The sequence below is a fragment of the Adiantum capillus-veneris genome, chromosome 2 (genome assembly GCF_014529385.1).
Source record: "Adiantum capillus-veneris isolate H3 chromosome 2, ASM1452938v2, whole genome shotgun sequence".
Classification (NCBI taxonomy): domain Eukaryota; kingdom Viridiplantae; phylum Streptophyta; class Polypodiopsida; order Polypodiales; family Pteridaceae; genus Adiantum; species Adiantum capillus-veneris.
This window is the reverse complement of record NC_140932.1, coordinates 53,157,997-53,183,714: the sequence shown is the minus strand read 5'-3', so window position 1 is coordinate 53,183,714 and position 25,718 is coordinate 53,157,997.

The window sequence follows — 25,718 nt, the reverse complement described above, 5'->3', positions numbered from 1 at the left end:
AGTAATCTCCTAGAGATAGTGCACATAGAGTGCAAAATGCTTCATAAGCAACAACTTGAGGAATATGCATGCCGTGCCAAATCAGCCTTTGCTAAACACTAGGGCCCTAGTGTGCATGCATTTAGCAAAAAATAGATCCTAACCTGTATATCCGTGGTAATTCTTGCCAATACTTGTGGCAAATGTGATGCGCCTAGCACACATTAGCAGGAATGTAAATAGTTCTGAAAAGAAAGTAAATACTTTCATTTGCAATCTTTTGCAAGCTTTGCTTAAATGTCTGAACCATAATAGAAGGTGAAACAGTGATCACTTCTAGGTTCAAACAATGAAACTTTTTCATTTGCTATATGTATAAACAACCATCTGTAATGTTGTTTAGCAATTCTTGTACCTTAACAAGTCATTCTAAGTATCCGACAATTTCTGGCCACGAAATTGCTCTTGATATGTTGTGCTAAAAATGGTCTAGAAAATAGATGTGACCAGCACTTAGGGACTTTGTCGTGACACATATTTGAAATTGGGGCGCCAGTGTTAGTCCCAGAGACTCATATTTGCCACCTGTGGAATATGTCTCAACTAAGGATGTCTGGAAAAGAACATCCTACAAGTACAGGATGTACTTGTAAGTGGAGGTAGCTCTAAACACTTTATGACAAGAGTGAGAGGGACCCTCATTCATTGCTCCACACTGGCTAAACCGAACTCCTTGAGTTCCTAGACCATGTTGTATCCCATGTGACAATATGTGCCAAATTGAACCCTAAGTAGGTTCGTAACAGCATAAGGCAGAAAGATAGATTGGACACTTGGCCCAAAATACTTTGTGCCGACATGCCCTTGGCATGACTCTGTAACATTCAAGCGTACTTATACGTCTTGAAAAACCAAGCAAAGCATACTAAAAATGGAATAACACCAAATCAATAGATGCATACCTGGAGATTTGAACGTAATGTTCACTTACCCGGAGTCAAATGGAGAGGAGCACGTCCCCTACCTGAAAAAACAAACAGCATTGCCCTGGGAAGCCTAGGTGTTGCCTGTGCAATCCAAGCTCTTGGATTAGAATCTACGTAGTCAAACCCCTTGATCAGACTCTTTGTAGAAACTGCTCAACTAGCAGATAATGGTAACCAACATAGTCAACCGTGTACAGATTGATTGGAATCAACTTGAAAAGTGTGTTCGTCTGCTACCGCGTGGTAGATTGCGGAATTATTTCCTTGAAAGTATAACTGGGAGAGATCAACAGTGATCCTCAATGCAGATCAAACTGTGATCCTGAATACCTATGGGGAGATGTAGCAATCACCCGCCGGGTCTTACCCCAAAACAGTGATGCCATAGACACTGGTAGTGCTATAGAGAGAGCAAGAAATCCACACAAGTAAGATGCCTAGCTCGTGTCAACAGCCATGCTGTCTCAACTGTTTGCTGCCTCTAGACTCCATGGTATAGATCAACTGATGTAAGTGTAAGAGTATCAAAACTCAACTGGAGCATCACACTAGAAACATATAGTGCAAAAATAACACCCTAATCCTCTGAAATAACAAGACTCTTGCTCGTCCATTAACGTCGATATGTTCAATGTGTACTCCACTGGGCAAATCTGTTCGATCCTAAGAACAATCACCCAAGGAATGCCAATAGTTGGGTCCTACCCAAAATCTGACAATGGCTCTTAGCCCGCTTGTGTGTGGCTCCTAGCTCTTACGGCAATTAGTGTTCAATCGATAAACCGATGAAAACTAATGTGAATGGCATCTTGGCCAATTTCTGGCTGAGAGTTAGAGCATCTTGGCTTAAGAGCATGCTGGGCTGAGGAACTTTCGTTAAATTTGTAGAGTGTGTGCCCAAAATGTGTGCTCTTAGACATCTTATGCCTGAATTGCAGCTTATCCTATAAGCATACCACAATCTGCCTGTATAACGCTCTCATCGAGAGAGGCAACAGAAAACACAAGGTAAATCTTGACCATCTACCGTGTAGGGTCGTGACTGTATGAGGATGACTTGAAAGGGGCACCTTGCCGGTGAATCTAGTCGAAATTTTAGGTTCTTTTTAGTATTGTTGAGTGTTGATAGCAACCAACAATCCATCCGTACTCTGTCCTAGACAGAGTTGCGAGTGTGTTAGCGGAAGCGTAATGCATGAAGCGGTAGGATTGAATTCACTTCACTAGCATTCCTTGCATGAAGAATTGTAAGCCCTTGCGAAGAGTGAGGGCCTCAATCGTGAGAACCAAAACTATAAGTACCTTGCACAGTTGAGACTGGTAGGGATTCTGTGAGTTGATATTCCCTATTCTGCCAGTTCCCTGAAGCCATGCTTCCTATGAAATTGCCAAAGCACTTTGCTTTGAACAATAGCAGTCATTGCGAAGTAAAGTGTAAAGAGGAAAAAACAAGAGAAATCTAAACTTGGCTAACCTGGTCGTTGTTGTAACCAGTTGGCCCAATATTCCGTGGAAGAAAACTCGCTTAAAAAATGGCGCATAGCCATATCTGATGCTCGAGTGTGATCTATTTTTGTATCATATACGCCCGTCTGTTTCTTATGAAATAACCTGCGAGTATATTGCCGAATTCTTTCCACGTTTGTATGCTCATAGCATATGCTGAACATGGGTAGTCGCAATGCAAGATGCGTAAATTGAAGCCTTGCTGATAGCCAACTGAGGCGGCTGTTAACATACCGAGATGAGGACAAAAAGAATTGACCTTGTCCAGGAACTTCAATTGAAATGAGCTAATATTGTGTAGGAAGCATCCTCTGGCATCTGTTAGAAACAGTGGCAAGGAGTCGGCCATGCCGAGCAACTTGCCCCTTGCATCAAGTCGAGGAACAGGATGTGCCTATCTTCTTGAGAGACCAAAACTCTGCAAATTTGGTATGCATTTGCATCAAATTGAACCATCGTCGAACTGTGCTTGGTGTGGATCCTTGTCAATGATATATGCAGCAAGTATGTAATGCATATGATAATTGTCACAAGCATTGCCCATTAGCACTTCTTGTACGGAGCCTTGCTCATTGCAATACCAGTTACAGCCTGATTGACCAGTACTGCGAGACACTTTGGCACCCTGCAGAAACTATGAGGGTAATCAAGTTGATAGAAACAAAATTGAAATAGGGTACCTTGTTTCCGTGCTTGTAGAAAAAAGAATTTAAGTTCAGTTGGAAGTATGGTGTATTCGAAACCGGGCTTCGCCAATCATGTGTTGATGGTGGCCTGACCTTTGCCAATCGGAATACATACCGAGGCTCCTGGCTGGATTTCAATTTGTATACGACCTACTGGGGCATGCCTTGACAAGAGCAGAAGACATGTCTGCTATTTGTGTGTAGATCACCTTTCGAAATCGAGGAGCTTCTTTGCCACACAACGGCATCATGATTTTTGATTTCATGTAATTGTTAGCTTCTGAAGACAAGGTTGAGTTCGTGATAATGATGTCCTTATCAGAAACTCCATTCGATGAGCTGAGAGTGGATGTGTTCGTGGCGGCTTGTCATCCGATCGATGGCTCATAGCCCTTGTAGTACGCCTCATGATACAGTCGAACAATATTCCAAGTTGCTGCTCTTTAGTGTCTGTCTGCTGCTGTCCATAAATTTTCAAAAGGCGTGCCGTTTTCTTTGTGTCGTAGTTGTGGAAGGGAAGGGAGATGCAAACTTGCATCCTATAACCCCAAACACCAAGTAGTTAATCTACCGTGGGCTTTGACCCTTAACTGGGTGTGGGTACCCTAAAATTAGGGCGCCCAATTTTTTTTTTTTTGAAAGACCTTATGCAGCAATGGCGACCGACTGGGCAGGCAAGAGGCTTGCTCGTCTTCGCCTATATGGTGAGCTCACGGCCGTGCAGTAGGAGCGAATTTTTCTCCACAGGCCCGTGCGCACCCATTGATGCTCTCCATGCCCTGTACGGTGTAGGTCGAATTTCGACCCTTCCTCCTGCTAAGCGGGCTTGCCCGCGGTGCTCTTTGCTTCCCAAACCCACTCGGTTAGCCTCTACTCAAGGGGCCATGCCCGCCTTGCAGACAGGGTTTCCTTGTGAAGCTTGTCCACCGCCTTCAGCACGCCTTGCCACGGCTTGCGATCGATGACGAGAGAGAGAGAGAGAGAGAGAGAGAGAGAGAGAGAGAGAGAGAGAGAGAGAGAGAGAGAGAGAGAGAGAGAGAGAGAGAGAGAGAGAGAGAGAGAGAGAGAGAGAGAGAGAGAGAGAAGAAGAAGAAGAAGAAGAAGAAAGAGACACGAGACCATGCTTCCATGTCCTCCATCCTTCTTCTCCTTCCTCCCCCTGAGCTCTGATACCAGTGAAAGGACAGGGGAACTGAACATGCTCATCACCACCGAGCCATGCCCTATATAGGCCCTTGGCGTTCTAAATATAGGGACCCTCTTGATTGCATGTCCATCCTAACCCTTGGCCCGGACTGGTCCTACCATTTTCCTTACAGGGGGGGGAAGAAAGAGAGAGAGAGAGAGAGAGAGAGAGAGAGAGAGAGAGAGAGAGAGAGAGAGAGAGAGAGGGAGAGTGCTGGTTACCTCTTTCGCTTGAGCGCCGAAAACTCAGATATGAGATTTGAGTTTCTAGCGCTCTTGGTTTATTTTTTACCCCTGTCGACGTCGCTATGGGCGTCGCTATGCAACAAAGAAAATAGCGATGCCTATAGCAACGCCATAGCGACGCCGTGGATTTTCACTTTTGAGCATCGCACTGTGAGCGTTGCTAATGTGAAGTACCTCTTGTAGTGTTGGGAGGAAGATTTTGATGCAATCTAGGGGTTGGTGGTGTCTTAAAGAGAGGATTTTGATACAATCAAGGATGTACCCGTCAATAAAGATGGAGGAAAAACATGGGTAAAGGGGAACTACAAAAAGAAAAGATAGGACTACTCCAACACAAGGAGAGCCTTTAGGACTTTTATCACAAAAAATAAGTAAAGGAGAAAGGGTGTCCATGGAAGTGTGGTAATACCTCATCCAAGAGAAGTCGAGGAGGATACCTGGTTACCACTGTATAAAAGGTGTTGAAAAAAGAAAGGTTGTCCATGGAAAGGATTTTTCTTAGGTTGGGTGAGTTCAAATTACCAGTTTGGGAAGATGTGAAAGTTTGAGATTAATGGATATCCATTTGAAGAAGTTTTTATTGATGGAACATGCTAAGTTGAGCCAGCGTCTGTGGGGTGAAAAGGGTACTTTGAGGCAAAGAGAGGCGAGGGATATCCTTTTTCTCTTAGTCTAGAGAAGAACAAGTTGCTATTAAAGATGAACCTTGAAAGTGAACTCTCTAATGATGTATCTTATAATAGGCTCAAAAAGGATAAGGCAATTCTTTGATGCGTGGGGTGCCAAGATTGCCCCCCCCCCAACCTATGATAGAGATCAACAATATGTGGGGTTTACCCCTATTGTATATGCTTATGGTACCTCTATTAAAAACCCCTCTTCCTTACACTCACGTGATACCATATGGAGCCACATATTGAATGCCCCAGCACTAAGGAACCACTTGTGTTGATAATTAGATGTACCATTAATGTATCTTAGTTTGAATTTCAAACTATATGCCCAATCAGTCTGCACTCTGGCTACTCATCCAATTCTGACCCATCCAAAGCTGCTGTAAATCAACCCTTGACCCGCTCCAAATCAGCCCTTATCTATGATCGGCTTGATGCAAATTTTGATGTGTGGCATGATAAAAAACTTCCTCAAAATTCATCCAAGGTCTAGTGCACACCAGTGACCAATCGATACAAGTAATCAACCCGGGTCAGTTCCCCCCCCCCCCCACATTAATATGATACCCCCTCCCTTATTTTTAAGCTTGGGAGATAAATTATTGGGGCCTGCCCCTAGCTTATACGCTTATGTAACTTGTTAAAAACCCCCCTCCCCTGCACTTACGTGGTGCAGTACATTTTCCATGGTGAATCCCCCGAGCTTTAACCTAACCTAACCTATAACATAAACCTAAGGTAATCTAACCTAACCTATAACCTATAATCTAGCGTAACTTAACCTATAACTTAAACTTAACCTATAACCTAACCAAACCAAAGTCCGTTTATGTTTTTTGAAGTACACGAGTCATTTTCGAAGTTCGTTTGCGTTTTTTCTACTATTTGCCGCTAGCTCTAACCCAACCTTTAACCTAACCTAACCTATAACCTAAACCTAACCTATAAGCTAACCTATAACCTATAACCTAACCTATAACCTAAACCTAACCTATAACCTAACCTAACCGAAGTCTGTTTGCATTTTTTGAAGTACACGAGTCATTTTCAAAGTTTGTTTTCATTTTTCTACTATGTCGCTAGCTCTAACCTAACCTAACCTATAACCTAAACCTAACCTAACCTATAACCTGAACTTTAACCTAAAACTAACCTAGCCTACAACCTAAACGTAAACCTAACTTAAACCTATAACCTAAACCTCAATCGCATGATGATGATGAGATGGTAGCGAGAACGTTCCCCAAAGCATAATTTCAAAATAAAATTGCAAAAAAATTTAAAGCATTGAACGCTTCATGGATGAAGTTTTATTTTGTCAATACAATATAATTTTAAAATAAAATTGCATAAAACTTTAGAGCACTCACATGTGGCCTATTTGAGCAAGAAAGAGTCTTAAAAACGTCTTCAAACCTGCAAAAATACACACACAAACGCTATGTTACACATATATACACTAAATTACACAAACCGACAAGCAAACTTGAAAAGAATTTCACCTTGATGCTGAGGACTAGTCGAAGAGCAAGAATCTCACCTCTGACAAGTTGTTGAACAACAGATTTGCAGCAAGTGAGGAGGAGGAGGCCAAGAGGAGAGGCAAAAAAATGAGGAAAATGCGTAGGGAAAGACCCACCGTTCTATTTTTGCAAGGTCCGTCGGTACATGTGTCGGTATAAGCGCCGATCTAAACACTGGTATAGGCACCGATATGAGCACCGAAAATTCAAAAATTAAAATTTTTAAAAACTTAATTTCCCTCCAGATTTACCTACACATATACCGGCGCAGGCCATTGACGTCGATAATTTGACATCAAAATTTGAGCAAGCTCCTGTAGTGCTCTCATCAACTACTACACTTCTTTTGATGTACATGTATTCATTTTCTTTTAAAATGAAGTGCAACCCAACAAAATAGTGTGCGTGTTTGTTGTTTCTTTGTCCAAGTTTGTTACAAAACAAAAAAATGATCATTTGTTCTAACAAGAAATGTGTGTGCAATGAAAGCTCAATTCTTAGAGTTCTAGCCCTATTGGGTTGCAGGAGCAGGTAGTAGTGAGGTGTCTCCCTCATAACAAGAGGGTGGTGAAGTTAAGACGAAAGGTTCTTCATGTGGATTTCAATTTCCTCTTGCTGCTTTGGTAATAAGGAAGACCGTGCTTTCATCCAAGTAGTGTGTGCCCTAAGATTGGCAAATAGAGTGGAATTTGGTATTTGGCAAGTACATTTCATCACTGAAGAAGACTCTACAGGAAACTTGCGGCCAGAGTTCATACTTCATAGAATCACATTTGGGGAATTTTTCACTCATCTGCGTCATATCAATAGTCTTTCTTTCACTTTCAACAAAGGAGATAGGGAGCTACTTTAGAGGTTGTCTTAATTAAGAGACTGTAGAGAAGATTGCAAAGTTGTATAATTTCTTATCCTTATCCACTTTCTCAGACATTTTGTTCATAGAGACATTGTAAATCTCTTTATGCTTATGAATGATTTAACCATAATCCTAAGGAGTTTTATCCAAGAATTTTGTAGCACAAGTGGAGCCATTAAATCTTGCAAACTTGATTGGACTTGATGAGGATGTTCTTTATGAAATTGTGAGAAGGTTTCCTCACTCTGACTATGTGGAACTCGAAGGAAAGGAGCTCCTAGTCAACTGGTACTTTCTCACAACCTTCAATGAGCATGAAAAATCTAGTTTTTGTACAAACCGCTTGTGCGTTGGGAATTATAGAGGAAGTGAAATTCATCACTTGGAATGTGGTTGCTTTTTTGGATCCAGAAAATGAAGTTCTAGAGATTTTGATTCATCACCTTAGCTTTGAAGAATTTCAGCCCTTCTTAGAGCTCATCAATAGTCTATCTTCTTGTTTTGATCAAACAAGTTGAGACCTCATTGAAGCTTGTATAGCTAAAGAAGAAAACCTAGTGTGGTACTTTCTTACTTCTTCATTTGCAGGCAAGTGGTTTTGAATCTCTTATTGTATCCCTTGTTGTAACTTGTGTTGTAATATTTCATAATAATGGAAGGCCAACACCAAATTTCCAGATCTCTGATGTTTTGTGGAGAGCCTGACGAGAATGCTGAGTTATTTCTAGCAAATTTGAAAATGGCTTGTTGCCGCATAAAGAGAGTGATAGGAGATGATGAATGCTTAGAAATGTTTGAAGTAGTTTAAGGAAAGATGATAGTACTTTGTTTTTGTCTCTTTCTGAGAAAGTTAGAGGAAGCTATAGGGAGGTTTTGAACCACTTCAAGCAATATTTTTTTAAACCCCCAAAACACCTAAAAACTATGGCAGGACATTGTTGGCGACAAGCAAAAGAACCTAGATTACTACTACATCTACAAGCAAGAGTTTCTACATCTTTAGGCTATATGGGTAAGAAACATTGCTAACCCTAGGGATGTTGCTGAATTTCTAAAGAAGGAGAGATTCATAGCAGGTTTATTTTCCACACTCAAGGTAAAAGTTGAGGCGGATACACTTGCTACCTTTGATGCCGCTGAAACTAGGGCTATCGTGAAGTATAGGAAATTGAAGTGCATTTAGGGAGAGCTTCTAATAGAGGGTCCTATAACTAAGGAGATAGCACACACATAAACTTCTAAACAAATACCCAAGGTAATAGCCGAGGTGATTAAGAAACTGAATGAGTCCTTGCGCAACTTGTTAATTCATCTTGCACAAACTATAGGTCCCAAGGAACAAGCAAAGAAAGATGAGAAACTAGAGCCACTACCCAAGAGAGTATTACAATGTTGAAATTGCAGGGAATTTGGGCATGAGCTGTATAATTGTCCTTAGCCCTATGGGGAGCCAAGGAGACTTAACTTGAATTACCCAATGATGAATGCAGGTGAAGGAACTAGTCAACAACCAATGCTTCTGCAAAGACCAAATAGGGCAAGACCACCTCCACGAGGAGTGGAAGGAGTTCCACCTTTTCTAGATCCAAATATGCATGTGGTAGAGGTGATGAATTCAATTGAGGTAGACATGGAATCAAATGGCATCAAGCGTGGCCATGGAAAAGGTAAGGAGAAAGAAGGAGTCGCATCACAAAGTGAACATGGATGAGGTAAGAAGGTGAAGGAGACCAAGGAAGCCAAGAGGAATCGACATCGTATCAACCTTCAAGACTTTCCTCTTGGACATGGTATGGCTCCATACAACATATTGGAAGACATGAGAGGTAAGGGTCCTCATATCTCATGGCCTCAGGTTCCTTTCATTTTGTCCACAAGTTAGGAGGGAATTAACAAAGGCAATTAATCCTAGGAGAAAGATAAAAGAGAGTGTGCCTGTTGTAAAAATTGCACAAGTTGAAATGAATGAGGACATTATACCGGTGCTAGATTGTTATATCAAAGGAAGATTGGTTAGGAAAGGTCAAGTGGACAGGGGTGCACAAATTTGCATCATGAAAGAGGGACTCATGCAAAGACTAGGTATGCACATCCATGAGACATGTGAAATCAAATTCATAGCAAGGCTAGGTATGTAGGAAATTGTGAAAATGTTTTTGTGGAGGCTTCATCTCAGAGTGAGATGGAGGAATATTGGACCAATAGCACTTCAGAAGAAGACACTAACGACAGCATTCTTAAGAGGAGTCTTCCATCAAAGTCATGGGAACACCATATTAGATGAAATGGGAAATTCTTACTAAATTGGGAATTTGTAACTTTGATCCATTCCACTTAAAATGGAAAAAATCCCACTTGCTTTGGGAAAATGACTGTTCAATACGTGTTTCAATCACTTACAAAATTTCTTTTTGATTTAGAAGAGAGCCCACATCTCATCTGGTATCTGATGTTGATAAACACCTTAATTACCACAAACATCATAACAAGAGTCTTAATCTCATATGGTACACGAACATCAGCATCACTCACATCCTTCTTCTTGCACACCGGTGTCCAATATTGAATGAGGACCTTCCTAAAGTTAGTTGAATTAGGATCAAAAATGTATGATTCAGCAACACCTAGCCATATTACATTAGAAGGTTGTACCAATATGAAGTCCCCTTTTTTGAGATCAATCAATGGTGAAAATGAGTCCTTGGGCCTTTGGTTTGGTGGACCATAATAATGGTCATTGTACTCCTCATAGACCTCAAACTCAAAATCCTTTTCCATCTCCAAAGGCATCATGTAATGGGTTCCTTCTGATAGCAACCATAATCTTTCATACACATGTGCATTTGGCAAAGAGTGTTTCTGCAATTCAATGACCATTTTCTTCCAATACTCAATCACAGGGCTACTGTGCTTTTCATAACTTGAACCAGAACCCTTGATTCCCACCCATTTCTCCCAATATCTTATGTGGTCATTTATCCCTTGAGCCACTTGGATATTTTCCTTAACAAAATCTTCTAGTTGCAAGACCATTGGTGACCCTTGAAGAAGAATTTCCCTAAATCATCCCTCTTCCATAGCTCTATCCCTCCGTCTATCCGTTTCCAATCATGCATCTTTGGGTGCACCTTGTATTGCATGACAAGTACATCATCTTTGCATAGAAAATCTAAAATGCAATGGTTTTGAGTGCCCCATTAAAGCATCTGGACCGTCATATAGATATTCATCCACAAAGCTCTTGAAGTCAGGCACCTGCCTTAGTAAAAATGGTGCTAGTGATGACTTCTCACATTGATGAAATCTCTCCATCAAATGAGGAAACATGAAGGCACTGTTATTCCTCAAGCTTTTTGAGAACTTGCTAAACATGGCATCTATGTCTTCATGCGTGTATCCCACCATTTCTCCCAAGTCACCCAAGTCATGTTTACCTCTCCTTTCTAGGTTTTATAAACAAAGACAAAGAGATCCAATTGTTTCATTTGGATCAGAGGGCCACAAACCTGTCAATGCAAAGTGACCATATTTGCCATGACCATGCCCATGAGTTATCATGCCAGTCAAGGACACTTGTAGCTGCCATGGGTTGTCCACGTCCTTTGGCTTAGTCTTCAATCAAGGAATTGGTGTTTTTTTTGGTCCATTTTGTCATGGATGATGCATACATACTGATTGGGAGGCATCTCTGAGTACTTATGCCACCCATAGTACAAGTTTTTGCAACTCCGTTGTTGTTTCATGTGTTTTTCTGCTCCTCCATGATCTTGTCACACTCTTCTTGAGACTTTGTGGCACTCAACCACAATTTAATTCCACTACACAAAGCTATACTTGGAGAATTCACTTGACTCTGACAATGACACATGCTTGAACTCATTGTTCCATATCCTATTGAATGTAGACGATGATAAGCTCTTATATCCTATGGATACAATCTTGGCATTGAACTCTCCAAGGATGTAAACCTATCTGTACATCTCTGGTATTACAAGTAAGGTCTCCCTGGTACATCTGCTATTGTTCTAATCTGGTAAGTTATGAGGTATCTATTCTCACTTTTTTTTTGACAAAATCTTGCATAATAGATTTTCCCATTTCAACATGATCCCTTGACCTTCCCACATGGCCAGTGCTCCCATGCAAGAATAACCGTGCTACTGCTTCAAACTGTTTCTTATACCTATAAAATGATTTCTTTAAAATTCCATGCATCTCATACCATCCCTTGGAATAAGTTTCATTTCCATTCAATGAGAAAGTCTATTGCATCTTCCCATGTGGATCAATACGTTGAGCTATCCCAAGGATATCGTATACATAGTTAGTGCGAGCTTGTTGACATTGGCCCCAAAATTCCCTTCTTAGAGACATTAACATCCCGCGGTCTACTAACTGACAACATTCCTTTTCACAACAATCAATAGTTGACACTTGTTACACAGACTCAATAGACATATTTTCGGATGTTGTTTGTTCTCTAATAACATGTTTTGGTTTCCTATTGATCATACTATATTTTTGCTTATTGGACAAAGGTGTCACAAGTTTTGGTTCATCATCCATAGCATCCCAATTGTCCCCATCTGACTCATGCTGCATTGCACCATCATTACTCAATGATGTGCCATCCAAAAAAGTGACATGTGTGATTGGCCATGCAACAAGGCTAATACTGTCAACATTAAATGAGGTATTTGTTGTAGAATCACACATCCCCTGTACCACCACACCAACATTATTTTCTCCAAGCAGTTCAAAGTTAACTGCATCAAATGGAATGACACAACGGACAATCCCTTCACCCATACACCTCGTCCTACCTTCATTCCAAAGTTGAACCTGCTTATCTTTCCATGATTCTCTGATAGACATGGTATCTTGCATAGATGATCGGAGGTATGGTTCACTTTCACATTCAACATTAGCAATGGGACTCATGGAATTTCTACTTGGCTCAATGTTCATGTCAATGACATGTACACATTCTTGACTCCACTTCTCATGGTTGGAAAGGGCAATGGGATTTCATGACAAACACAATCCTCTATAGCAACGGTGACATTTCCTTGACCAATGGTAACTCCATTGCACAATCCATTGGGGTCAATAGAAATCACAAACCCTCATTCAACCACTTTCTTCAAAACAATGAGTTCCACCCTTGCACCTATAGAAAGGGCCATGTCTAGACCATGCAATACAAGAGAGAGTATGTAAAAAAGAAACAACATAGCAATTTTATTAGTATTAATTAAAGAGGAACTAGTCACGTGAGATTTGGTCAGTCGTCCAAAACTTGTACATATACCTTACTCCCTAATGATAGCCCTCACATTGTTTGAGTTTGTCCATGCAGATAAACTATTGAATAGAGACACGACTAGTGGGTGTAATAAGCTAAATACATAATAACTACCTTGAACATGAAGATTGTTGTGATTTGGATGGCTAGAAATATATCTTGTAATCAAATTTTGATAAAAGAAACACACTATAATAGATTCTAATAAGAAATCATATTTATTATAGTCCAATGAGATTTTGCCATCCGTCCAATTCTCATACCCTAAATAATGAATTTACATAGATTCTAGTGCACGTTGTTGTGCTGTGACACATACATAGTGGGGACGAATGGTACAAGATCTATCTTGTAAATTTTTAGATACATAAGTATATTTCTTATAATGTACATGTGCATATTTACATATAATAATAAGCTTTCTATCCCATCCTATTATTTATCTCAAAGGTAACATATTCTTACTTTACCGTCAAAAAGTACTATGGGAAAAGCGTCAATAGCTCCGCTTCTTCAACTTGGGGCAAAAAGCATTGGTTCTTTCTTGCTACTATCTCATTATTATCTCACACCCTAGATAGATCATATATCTATGGTAACTTTCACAATATATATATATATATATATTCTATGTATTTTTTTATATTTTTTAAAATATTTTTTTAATAGCTACCAGGAAGAAATCAAATCCTAGTGGGACACTAGCTTGCCTGATTCTCAAAGATACACCTATTTTAATGCATTATTGCAAGCATGATTACAAAACTTTGTCAAAGAGCAATGTCATGCTTTCATATTGCATGAGGTGTCCATTGGAATCAAATGAAAGTTTAGGCTAAGGGGACCACAAGAAGACTTTTGCTGCCAAAATTGTACTCTATTTTGATGATTTTTTAACACAAGGTTCCAATCCAAATTGGAAAAAATATATAAAATGGGAGTCGTAGCTTATAAGCTGATTTTTTTGCTCCTATTTTTACTTTTTTATTTGGAGCCACGGTTGAGGAGATATGATCAAACTGGTGGACCTCAATCTGCCCACATCATGCAGGGATAGCTCATTTCAAGCTTTGCCAGTTCCTGTTCACAGTGGCTCTTTTCTTTCTTGTGTAACTATTGAGGGTTATCTTCACCTATAAAAGGGAACCTCTTATTCCTTGAAAACCATTCGTGAGGGAGTGAGAGTAGTAATGCCTCATTGTACCTAGCCATAAACATAAGCCTAAGCCTACACTTAGACTAGCAAATCTTGTAAGCTATCCTTGGAAGATAATCACTAATCAAAGAAGGACTTGAACTTGGTGCATCAATCAAGGCTTGAAGTCTTCCATATTCTTTTCTCTCCATCAAAATGTTGAATAAATCATGAAGGGTTTGTCAAGTAAGATGTGTTTTACTTTGATATTTTGTTGGCTTTTTGTTGTTCTCGTTTACATCTCTAATCCAACATATATCTCTAATTTCATCTCCCTCTCCAACCAAATCTATCTCTCTTACTCATAGAATATTCTCTCTACAAAATTCTAGGTTCTCCTTGCTACAGATACATCTCTCCCCGCAGTATCCTTATTGCCTACGGGCAAGAATAGGGCTTGGGAGGGAAATTCTCTTTCCTTCACTTCTCTCATTATCTACATTTTTCACATACTAAAGTTATCCTAGATGAATAATCCACATGATGTGAATTTCTATCGCTTCCACTCTGTTCGATCTATTACAACTAACGTATGGATTAGCTATAAAATACACTTTCAACAACGTATGGTGTTTCTCTTTGGCCCAGAAAGGCTCAATGAAATACTTCTTTCACCGAGTCCCATCATACTACCCCTTATAGACTATAACTTTTCTTTTGACGTAAGTGTAGTTATCTTGCTATGAACCAAGAGAATTTTGTACACACAATTAATTCCAACCACTAGACAAAACATATATATTATGGTAAACACAAAATTACAATACCAAAGAACAATTTGTAGCGTGTTTGGTAAGCAAAGATTGAACGCCATTAACTCATCTATTAATCCTTTCATATTATCGATGATACGATACGACCATAGCCTTGATGTTTTCATCTTTGTGTCATTTTGATATTCTCTTTTGTGTTTTTTCTTTGTGTGTGTGAGTGCAAGAGAGAAAAAGTGGGGCTTCTTTGATTGCACTTCCTTCTAAACCCTAGACTTCATGGCATCTATGGTTTAACTCCTTCATAAAGTTTTTGGAGTTCTCTCATAAACTCTCACAACCAAAAGGCCGGTGATTTTCTGGCAAGATCGCAAACTTTCTTGACATATTTTTGGTGAACCCGATGCGAACCTATCAGGGTGAGAGTTTGTGGGTAACCATGGGTGATCATGTGGAGCAACATGGTATGCATTTTGACCGAGCAACAATGCAAATGTTTCAAGCATTTGCAATGTTTAGGCAACAACAACATGCCACTGAAAGAAGGGAGATTTCAGCAACCAAAGCCATACAAGCAGTTGTCAACCAAATGGATCAGTTTAATGGCAAAGATGTAACCAAGTACTTGCACGAGTATTGAAGGAGATGGACCTGCATCGTGTGTCAGAAGGTGATATGATTCAGAGCTTTGAGCTAGTTGTTGCTCCAAAAATTAGGAAACATGTTAGGGGAATTAAAGATGGGCATGGGAGAAATTGGGAAGAACTCAAAGTAGCTTTAAAGGAGAAATATTTCATGGAGGACTCTGAGAGAGTGACCAAAAGGACATTCTTAGAGTGGGTAGTCAAGCCAAAGCAAAAACTGCCAATAATACAGCTACTTAGGGAATTTGAGCGGTGCTATGCACAGCTCACATGAACAGAAAAGGCCACACTAGATACAGAGAAGACATATCGTTTCTTACAAGCTACAGGTAAAGGGTTTCAAGAAAATTTGGAGCTTCTTCTTGAAGATAAAGATGCTAAGCAAGGAGTAAAGACCGACTGGAATGAGGTTGAAGGTGATGTCCCACTGCTTGCCAAACGACAAAGAAGAAGGGGAAAGATGGTAGTGAAGGTGAAGCTTGCAAAGCTTGAAGGAAAAGGGCAACCATCAGGTCCACTTCCTAGGCAAAGACAACAGCCCAAAAAAGGTTTTGTTAATAGATGTATTTGGTGTGATAGTATAGAACATGTAAGAAGGGATTGTGATAGTTTTAGTGATGCTTTGACAAAAGATGTTGTTTTTTTTAAGGATGGTAAAATCCACTTAAGAGAGACAGGTCTACTCTTGAGAACTAACTTTGAGAAGGGGGGAATGCAAACCTTAGTTGAAGATATAACAACTAACCATGCCACCTCTTTAGTTGAGGCAGCTACTTATGGAGTAAAAGTTGAGCATCTTAGTGATGAAGAGGTGAGTGATCATCGTGGTCGACTTTGGCCAAATGCCATGGAATTAGCTAAAAAAGGAAAGCTTACAAAAGAGATTCTACATGAAGCAGGTGATTACATACGACTAGAAACAGGGTGGAGTGATCCAATGGATTCAATGTTTATCCATGTCTACATTACAAACCGCCAAAGCCATAAAGCCATTGTAGAAGACAAGCGTAGGCGTGAAAATGGTGATGAAGGGTCTTCAAAAAGAGCTCCAAGAAGTGGAGGCAGGAATGATGCAGCACCTTTGCAATCATCACCAACACAAGAGGCACCTTCACCAGAAGTGACCATGGAGGAATCTACTACAGGGAAGAAAAAGGAGCCAACAAAAGGTAAGCCAAAAGGACTAGCTTACAAACTACAATCTGACATTGAGCTTGCTACAGACTTAAAGAAAGTTCTAGAGGAGAGGATTTTGAATAGCAAGGTTGAGTTTACTTTGGGGGAGGTGCCTGGCATAGCCAAACCTGAATTCCATAAAGAAACTATTGACATTGATAGCTGGAAATGACATGCCATATGGGGTGGCCTCTACACCACACATAGCCTGAACATCCCTAAGCATCATCTCAAGGTAGGAGTTATCCTATAACTATAGAGGGGCACCACCTAGCATAAGTGCGGCTAGGATGTAGTCATAGATGACCTAGGGTAGCAAAAGTGAGATGCCATCTAGGTAACCAACATGAAATGATGATGTAGCAAACGTCCGGATATAAAAATGCCTAGTCAACAGTCAGGAGTGTGTGTACGAGAGAGGTATGTGATAAGGTCGGAATGGACCATGACTGACTGGCGATGGCACACATGATGAAGCACAAGCAGAGTGATATACAAGAGATGAATCATCCTCCCCTCCCCCCCTCCCCCCATGGACATGGGAAAACAAAGCTAAGGAGAAGAGAGAATGGACTCAAAGATCATGACCGCATTGCACACTTTTATTGATGATGATGATACAAACGGAGGTCTTGACTGTTTCCAAACGTTGCTCTTGGCACTGGGGATGCCTGATGGAATGCGAGCGCCATATGGTGCATGGAGAATTTTGAAGTTAGCGGGGTTAGCACGTCAGCGGGAGGTTAGTTGAGGCCACCGACGACGTCAATCACTAGCATCGAGAGTGGCTCGGGGTAGCATGGTGTCAATCCATTCAATCCTAGCGTGTTCATGTTGCCTTGCAGGGGAATAGTGAATGCCTTATGTGCATGGGGTGGTCATGACTAGTAACTCAACCATGTTGTGGTGGAGATTGGGATGATGGTGATGTTGCCAATGCTAAAATGCCCATGCTTGCAACAAAACATGATGCCATGAGCTCCCTAGCTTGGGAGGTGCATTATGTGCTTAGTGGTGCATGAAATGTAGAGTGCATGGAGCTAGTGTGTTCTTCCTTCACTTGTGTCCCATTTTGCTTAGCGGAGGCCTCTTTATATAGGCTTGATAGGTGCATTATGTGCTTAGTGGTGCATGAAATGTAGAGTGCATGGAGCTAGTGTGTTCTTCCTTCACTTGTGTCCCCTTTTGCTTAGCGGAGGCCTCTTTATATAGGCTTGAGAGGTGGTCTTTACCTAATGGTCCTTGCAAATATCCACTGGTCGCTGTAGAGAGTCTAGATACCTCTCTAGTAAGAGAGATAGAGAGGGAGAGAAGGTAGAGATAGAGAGAAAGGAGGCAAGAGTGGGGTGGGGAGAGTTTTTTTACAATCCACTAGGCAATGGCTAGGTTATTAGGGAAGAGTGGAGTTCGGGGCATTTACAAGGGGTTTTGTTGATGGTTCAAGCCTGGGGGATTCACCATGGAAAACTTACCGCACCACGTAAGTGTAGGGGAGGAGGATTTTTTTACAAGTTACATAAGCGTAAAAGTTAGGGGCAGGCCCCCAATTATTTATCTCCCAAGCTTAAAAATAAGGGAGGGGGTATCATATTTATGGGGGGGAGAAGTGAAAAAGGGTGAAAGTGAGAGGAAGTTTTTGTGTTTTAAAATTATGGCTTTCCAAAAGAGTCTGCCCTTGAACTTGTGAGTCAATAGCTACATACATGCAAGAACTAACACTGCTTTCTATCAAATGCTTGTTTTGTGATTACAGTTCATTTGTTGAGGGATGAAAGTTGTAAAGAGTTTGTATAGATGCAAATTTACATGAAGAACCTAACACAACTTTACAACCATGTTTTTTGAGTAATTTAGATGGGTCAAAATTGGACGAGTAGCTAGAGTGCAGGCTGAACAGACACAAAGTTTGAAACTCAAACTAAGACACATTGATGGTACATCTAGTTATCAATAGTAGTGGTTCCTTAGTACAGTGCCAATCTCTATGCTACACGCTCTTTGACTAATTTTACTCAGTTAGATCATGTGAGACCTAAATTTTATATGTAAGATAGGGGTATGATAGTTTTCTACATTGATTGTCGTATAAGTGTAGAAAGGGGGGTTTGTATTCCCTATATGAGTCGTATATAGGGGTTTTATCAAAGTTGTCCGCTCGCACGTGGCGTCCCGTTTCGTATATAGAGTGAATCCCCCGGGGGTTCAAGTGGCCGGTGTGAGGTTTAATGCTGCCAAAATTGGTATTTTTTTGCGTGATGCCGAGATGCTACATGTCACTTCCTTTTGGTGTCGGCCGGGGCGTGCCTTTGACGTCACTTCTTGATTTGATGTCGTTTCCTCGTGCTTTTGGCGTTTCTTCTTCCTTTGTCGATGGCGTCGATGTCGAATTTCCTTGTTTTTTTTACTTCTTGTTGTGCGTATGACGTGCATGTGCTTGTTCGAATGTGTGCATGCGCGTATGCGTGCTTGTGAGTGTATGTGTGCGTTTATATTTGTTTTCGCTCGTAAGTGCGTATGTGCGTGCGTGTGTGTGTGTAATGTGTGTGTCAAGATGACTTGTGAGTGTGTGTGCCTATGTATATGGGTTGTGGGTGTGTACGTGTGTGTGTGTGTGTGTGTCCAGAGAGAGTGTGGGAACGAGAGGAAAAAAGGGACATATATATATATATATATATATAGCTGCTTACTACGCATGAAAACATAGAGAGAGAGAGAGAGAGAGAGAGAGAGAGAGAGAGAGAGAGAGAGAGAGAGAGAGAGAGAGAGAGAGAGAGAGAGAGAGAGAGAGAGAGAGAGAGAGAGAGAGAGAGAGAGAGCGGGTGCTGGGGAGAGAGGGAGGGGAGAGTGTGTGTGAGTGCTTGTATGTGTGCAAGTGTGTGTAAGTGTGTGTGTATTATGAGAGAGAGAAAGAGCTACTGTGTTGCTGTGCCTTCGAGCCCCGACCGAGGGAGAGAGAGAGAGCGGTGATGGTGAGTGAGAGATAGAGAGGGAGTGTGTGAGGGTGTGAGAGGGATTGGAGGGGTATGTGTGTGTGTGTGTGTGTGTGTGTGTGTGTGTGTGTGTGGATAGCGAGAGAGAGAGATTGTTATCTGCTGTGTTGGCTGCCGGGGCTTGAACGAGAGGAAGAGAGGATGGTCAACGGGGTGGGATAGAGAGAGAGGTAGCAGGCCAAGAGGGGGGGGGGGTGCGGGGGTGAGGGTGAGGTTGAGGGTGAAGGGTGTGTGTGTGTGTGGGCCGGGTGTAGGTAACGGGAAGGGGAGAGAGAGAGAGAGAGAGAGAGAGAGAGAGAGAGAGAGAGAGAGAGAGAGAGAGAGGAAAAACTAGCTACGCCCGCATGGGCTGCCTAGCCGACAGAGAATGCAAGAGAGTTAGAAAGAGGGAGGGAGAGAGAGAGAATGAGAGATGGGGAGAGCTTGGGAGGGTGGCGGCTCGCCAGAGGGGGAGGGAGATAAGAGGGGAGGAGAGGGGCTTGGTTAGGTGGCAAGAGTGTGGGTGTGTGTGTGAATAATGCAAGAGAGAGAGAAAGAGGTTCTTGTTCCTTGCATGGTGGGCCGAGGGAGAGAGAGAATGAAAATATTTTATGCACCCTATGGGCTTGGTGGAAGAGAGAGAGGGAAAATAAAAGATGAGAGGGAGTGTGTAGTGCCAAAAGGAGGCACGGCGGCCTACTTCACGCGCACGAGTTGGTGGCAGCAATAATAATATATATTTTTTTTGGTTGTTTTTACCTCCGACTCCCTGAATGGGGTTGATTCCTGCGGCCTTGGTTTCGAAAATCGGCCAGCTTTAGTTTCTTTGGCCGGGCTAGAGGGCGGTGCGGCTAATCCGGTATCATTAACCGTCCCCCTAAGGTTAGGGCCTTTATGCCTCTAACTCATTTGTTTGATCATTGTCATCGGAGGTGGAGGTTGATAGTGTATCCTCATCAAGAATGTCGATAGGTGGGGTTTGATCAAATCGTAGAAAATAAGGTTTAAGCCGCCAGCCCATTGACTCTATTCTTATGAAGCTTACCATCAGCTTCCATAAGCTGGTAACTCCCATTGGCATACTTTTTTTTGATGATGAAAGGGCCTTCCCATTGGAGTAGGAGCTTCTTATCTTTGCGTGTGTCGAAGCGATTGTCATAGCGGAGCACCAACATGCCCTTCTTTAAATCTTTGCATTGAAGATGTTAATTGAAACTAAGCCGTCTGTGTTCTGCCTGTGCTGCATAATAGTTGATTGCTTCTTCTCTGTCCAGCTGTACTCGTTCCAAGTCAAGGATGTGATCTCTCAAATGCATGTTGGGTCATTGAAACTGGCTTGCTATCACTCTGAGACTTGCTAGTTGCACCTCAATAGGTAAGATTGCCTCCTTGCCAAATACCAAATGATATGGGGTGAACCCTAAAGATGTGTGGAATGAGGTTCGGTAGGCCCACAAAGCTGGGAGTAGATACTTATCCCAATCCCCATGATGATTGTTAACCTGCTTGGTGATACTTTTACAAATCATCCCATTCACTTTTTCAACTAGGCCATTTTATTGAGGGTAGTATGGTGAAGAGTGCTTCCTTGTAATGCTTAGTTTTTGCATTAACTCCCCTACCAAGTCTGCTATGAAACTTGGCCCTCTATCAAAGATTATTTCTAATGGTGTGCCAAACCTGCAACATATGTGCTCGTAGAAAAACTTAGCTACCTCCACAACTGTGATCCTAGTTGTGGATGTGGCTTCCGCCCATCTAGTCGTATAGTCGACTCCCATGATGATGTAGAACTTCCCTGAGTTAGCCCTAGGCAATGGTCCTATGGCATCTATACCCATTTTTCAAATGGCCCATATAAAAGGATAGGTGTCTGTGGTTCAGGCATGAGTGACCTGGTGCCGGCCTTTTGACACAACTTACACGTCTTACACCAGTGGTGTATATCACGACTGAGGCTATGCCATACAAAACCAGCTTGCAAGATTTTCCTACTTGTTATAATCTAAGGCAAAGTGACCGCCACAAACACCATCATGACAACTAGAAATTACCCCCGTAATTTCATTAGAGAGAGGGACCTTCCTAAGTAATTGGTCCTTACCCTTACAATACAAACCGTCATTGATAAGCCGATACCTTGTGGCCTTCCTGGTAAGCCATTGCTTCTGTCCTTTTGTTAGGTCTGGTGGACATTCCCCTATTTTCAAAAAATGCATGATGTCAGGTAAGGCGTCACTACCTTGAAATAGAGGGAGCTTTAGCTTTATAGCCCCAACCACTACTTCCAGTAGTCTTTCGCTTGCTAAGGCATCGGCTTCATGGTTTTGAGCCCTTGGAATGTGGTGTAGTTAAACTGCTTCAAAATTACCTGACAAAGTTTTTATACAACTTAAGTGAGTCCTCAAGCTAGGATTCTTACATGTCCATACTCCATTTACTTACCTTACCAAAAGTAGAGCATCCCCAAATACATTAAGGCGCCTTACTCCTTGTGAAATGCACCATTGTAACCCCTTGGTCAGTGCTGCACAACATCTCATGGTAAAGGGGGATGCACTTCTCATTGTGAAGTAGATATTAGGCATTTGGGCATGCAAAAATGAAAGCCTAAGGAAAAAAGTTCATGCCATTCGTAGGTTGTATAATCAATTTGAAGAGGTGCAACTGTATCATATTCCTAGGAAACAAAATGAGGATGATGATTTACTTGCACAATAGGCAGTTGCATGTGTTGAGAAAGAAGTGCATGTCATCATGGTAGTAACAGCAGTCAAGCAGCCGAGGTACCATGGAATGGAGTCATTGGCTCCCATTATTGGCTACATTTTGGAGAGTGAGTTTCCACAAGGCTTCACAAAGGCTCAGAAGAGGAGGCTCACAAAGAAGGAAAGCGCTTATCTCTTCCTAGAAGGCTCCCTCTATCAAAGAGGAAAGGATCAGATGTGTAGACGAGTACCAACAATTGAGGAAATTCCCGCCATTCTTGAAGGTTTGCATGAGGAAGCATGTTGTGGTCATTTTGCTGAAGAGTTAACTATGAGAAAGATTTTGCTTGCGGGATATGCTTGGCCAAGCTTTCATGTTGTTGTTCAACATTGGTGTAGAAGCTATCACATTTGTCAGGTGAATGGAAATCGGAGATTGGTGCACGGTTCAGGCAAATAATGCTCACAAATGGACCCTTTGAAAAGTGGTACATTGATGCTATGAGTCCACTAATTAGAACTAAAAATGGTTAGCTCTACATTCTAGTGACTGTGGACTATACGACTAGGTAGGTGGAAGCACAAAGTGTAGTAAAGGTAAAAATGAGAGGACAGTGAACAAATTTGTCTACACTCACATTTGTTGTAGATCTGGCACACCTTTGGAGTTTGTTCCTGATAATGGTCCAGGGTTTAGAAAGGGCTTGCTCACAGAATTTTGTGAAGAAATTCACATTCTACATTGTCACAATACCCCCTACTATCCACAGTCAAATGGTTTGGTAGAAAAAGCTAATGGTGTCATTGCAGGCATCATCAGAAAGATGGTGAAAAACAAGACAAAGTTATGGGATAAATTCTTAGATGGAGCATTGTGGGAATATCAAACCACATACATGGAGGCCACATAGTTCACGCCATTTCACTTGGTCTATGGTCAAGAGGCTTGTAGCCTATCAAGCTCAACATCCCAAAAATGCGGCTTCATAGCAAAGGCACACAAGATGATCAAGAGACATGGATGGATCGACTTCTTACATAAGTGGAGCTTGAATTGAAGAGAGAAGCGGCTTATAAGTGATCCAAGATGAAAGTGACACAAGCAAAGGAGAAGCTTGACAAGAAACTAAAGGACAAAGGCATCAAGGAAGGAGATATTGTGCTAAGGTATGACAATCTACTCAATAATTGTTTTGATGCCAAGTTTGAAACTAGATAGCAAGAACCATACATAGTCAAGAAGGCTTTCAATTCAAGTTACTACCAGCTCATGGATTTGAATGGTAAAGAGCACTCCAAGAAGGTAAACGAATATCGGACTAAACCCCTATTCGAGTCACCTTCTACCAAACGATCTACCAAAGATCTGTCAAAGAGAAACTATCTCATGTAAGTTTTGATGTATGAATCATGAGTTTGACAAGGACCCACAATGTAAATCTTGTCAAAGGATCAAATATTATAAAAGACCAGAATCACTCTCTTTGGAAAAGATGCTTTATGACGATACATGGATATACCATCATCTGGGGGGGAGGGGGAGACTAATGATAGCCGTATTTTGGCTCTCTGTGTTTTTCGTAGTAAGCCACCTCACCCAAGAAAAATCACTTTTGAAACTATGGATATCCTCATCTTTTCACTATACATAGGCGTTTGTTAGTTAGGGGACTTTTCCCATATCTCCTTAAAGCTAGTCACTGGGCTAGTTGAGCCAAAAATAAAAATAAAAGTATATTATGACTTTTTTTTGTGTGTAAATATTTCATTGTATATAGGGCCTGAATATAGGGATTTTTAATAATTGATTTGTTATTTATTCAAATATTCTTACCTAGGTGTGCGTTATTTGCTTAAGGATGCTATATACATTGACTCACCATTACCGTGATTTTCTTACCTTTGTGTATTCTCTCTATTTTATAAATAGACCTTTTTATCTAAGCCTCTCTAAATTTTGGTGAACTCCACCTCAACACAAATCACAAAAGACTAGTTTTATTTGTGTCAATATATCTTTACTTATTGTGATTTTTTTCTTTTTACAAATATTCTTCTTTTCACTCTCATAGATTAAAACAAAAAAATATTCATCTTTTTATGGTAGCCTCATATTGAGAGAGATATTTTTAAACTTAACCTCTTTATATTTTTTCTACTCGTATTATTTAATTTTCACATGTATATATTTTTAGATCACTCAATATTTGATTTCCTAAGTTGTACTATTCACTTATATCATGAGCTCAACAATATTTTCACTTATAGATCCACAAAAGATGGTTAAGGATACATGGTATGCATGCATGCATTATGGAGGGCTCACTTGGAGACATTCAAAAGAATCATTCAAAGAGGGACCCCATAAAGACTTTATGCAGTGGAAGAAGATAGTCAGTTTTGCAGAATTTGTTGCATACACTTCCTTCCCAAAATTGGAAAAGTGGTAAACACAAGAATTGTAGTTTGTGAGCTGAACTTTTGTTTCTTGTTTCATAATTTTTGGGGCTATGAGCTGTGAGATATGGTTAATTGGTGGATCCCTGTTTGCCCATGCCATGCAGCCACACTCCCTCTTCCACTTTATAATTTTCCTCTTTCACACACACTTCTCTACTCATCATCCCAATCTCTCTCACCTCTCCTCTCTGCACCATACTCACCTTCTCCTCAACTTTGAAGAATAAGAGAAACCATGGTGAAGTCATGCCTCTTACACACTTCTATTTCAAAATTGACCTCTTATTCTCAAATTTTCTCCTCCAAATCATCAATTTCTATCACAAAATCCACAAATTCAGCCTCTTCTTAGCATCATGGTGATGACTTACTCATCTTCCATCACCTTGGCTCCCAAGAAAGATCAAGAATGGGGAGCAACCGTGCCATCAAAGTTAGTGGATTGTCAACAAGTGTAAAGATTGGCCTACTCAAACTTCTTGGAGCATCAACTTTGTAAGAAATCCCTCTTTTATCTTTCTTATTTGTATCCTACATGGATACTCTCATTGTAAATATCCAAATCCATTTGTAAATCAATAAAAAGTACCCTACTCTACTAATCTACTTACACTAACCCTACTATGTGGTCCTATCACCTCCATTTCTCTACTCTCACTTTTATCTCTCTAACCCCCACCACCTTCTTTAAAGGAGGGTGTAGCTAGCACAAAAAAAAGAGACAAGCCATAAGCAAGAGCACCATGTTGTAGCTTCAAAGACAAGTTCAATCTCTAGAGAATGATCTCTTGAGTGAAATATCATTAGCTTATGGGCTTGCATGTGTTGCACTTAGGGGTGTGATTAGCAAGGGAGTTTACGCCATTGTAAGAGAGAGTGATCACTCAATAGAGAGTAGGAAGCCTTGATT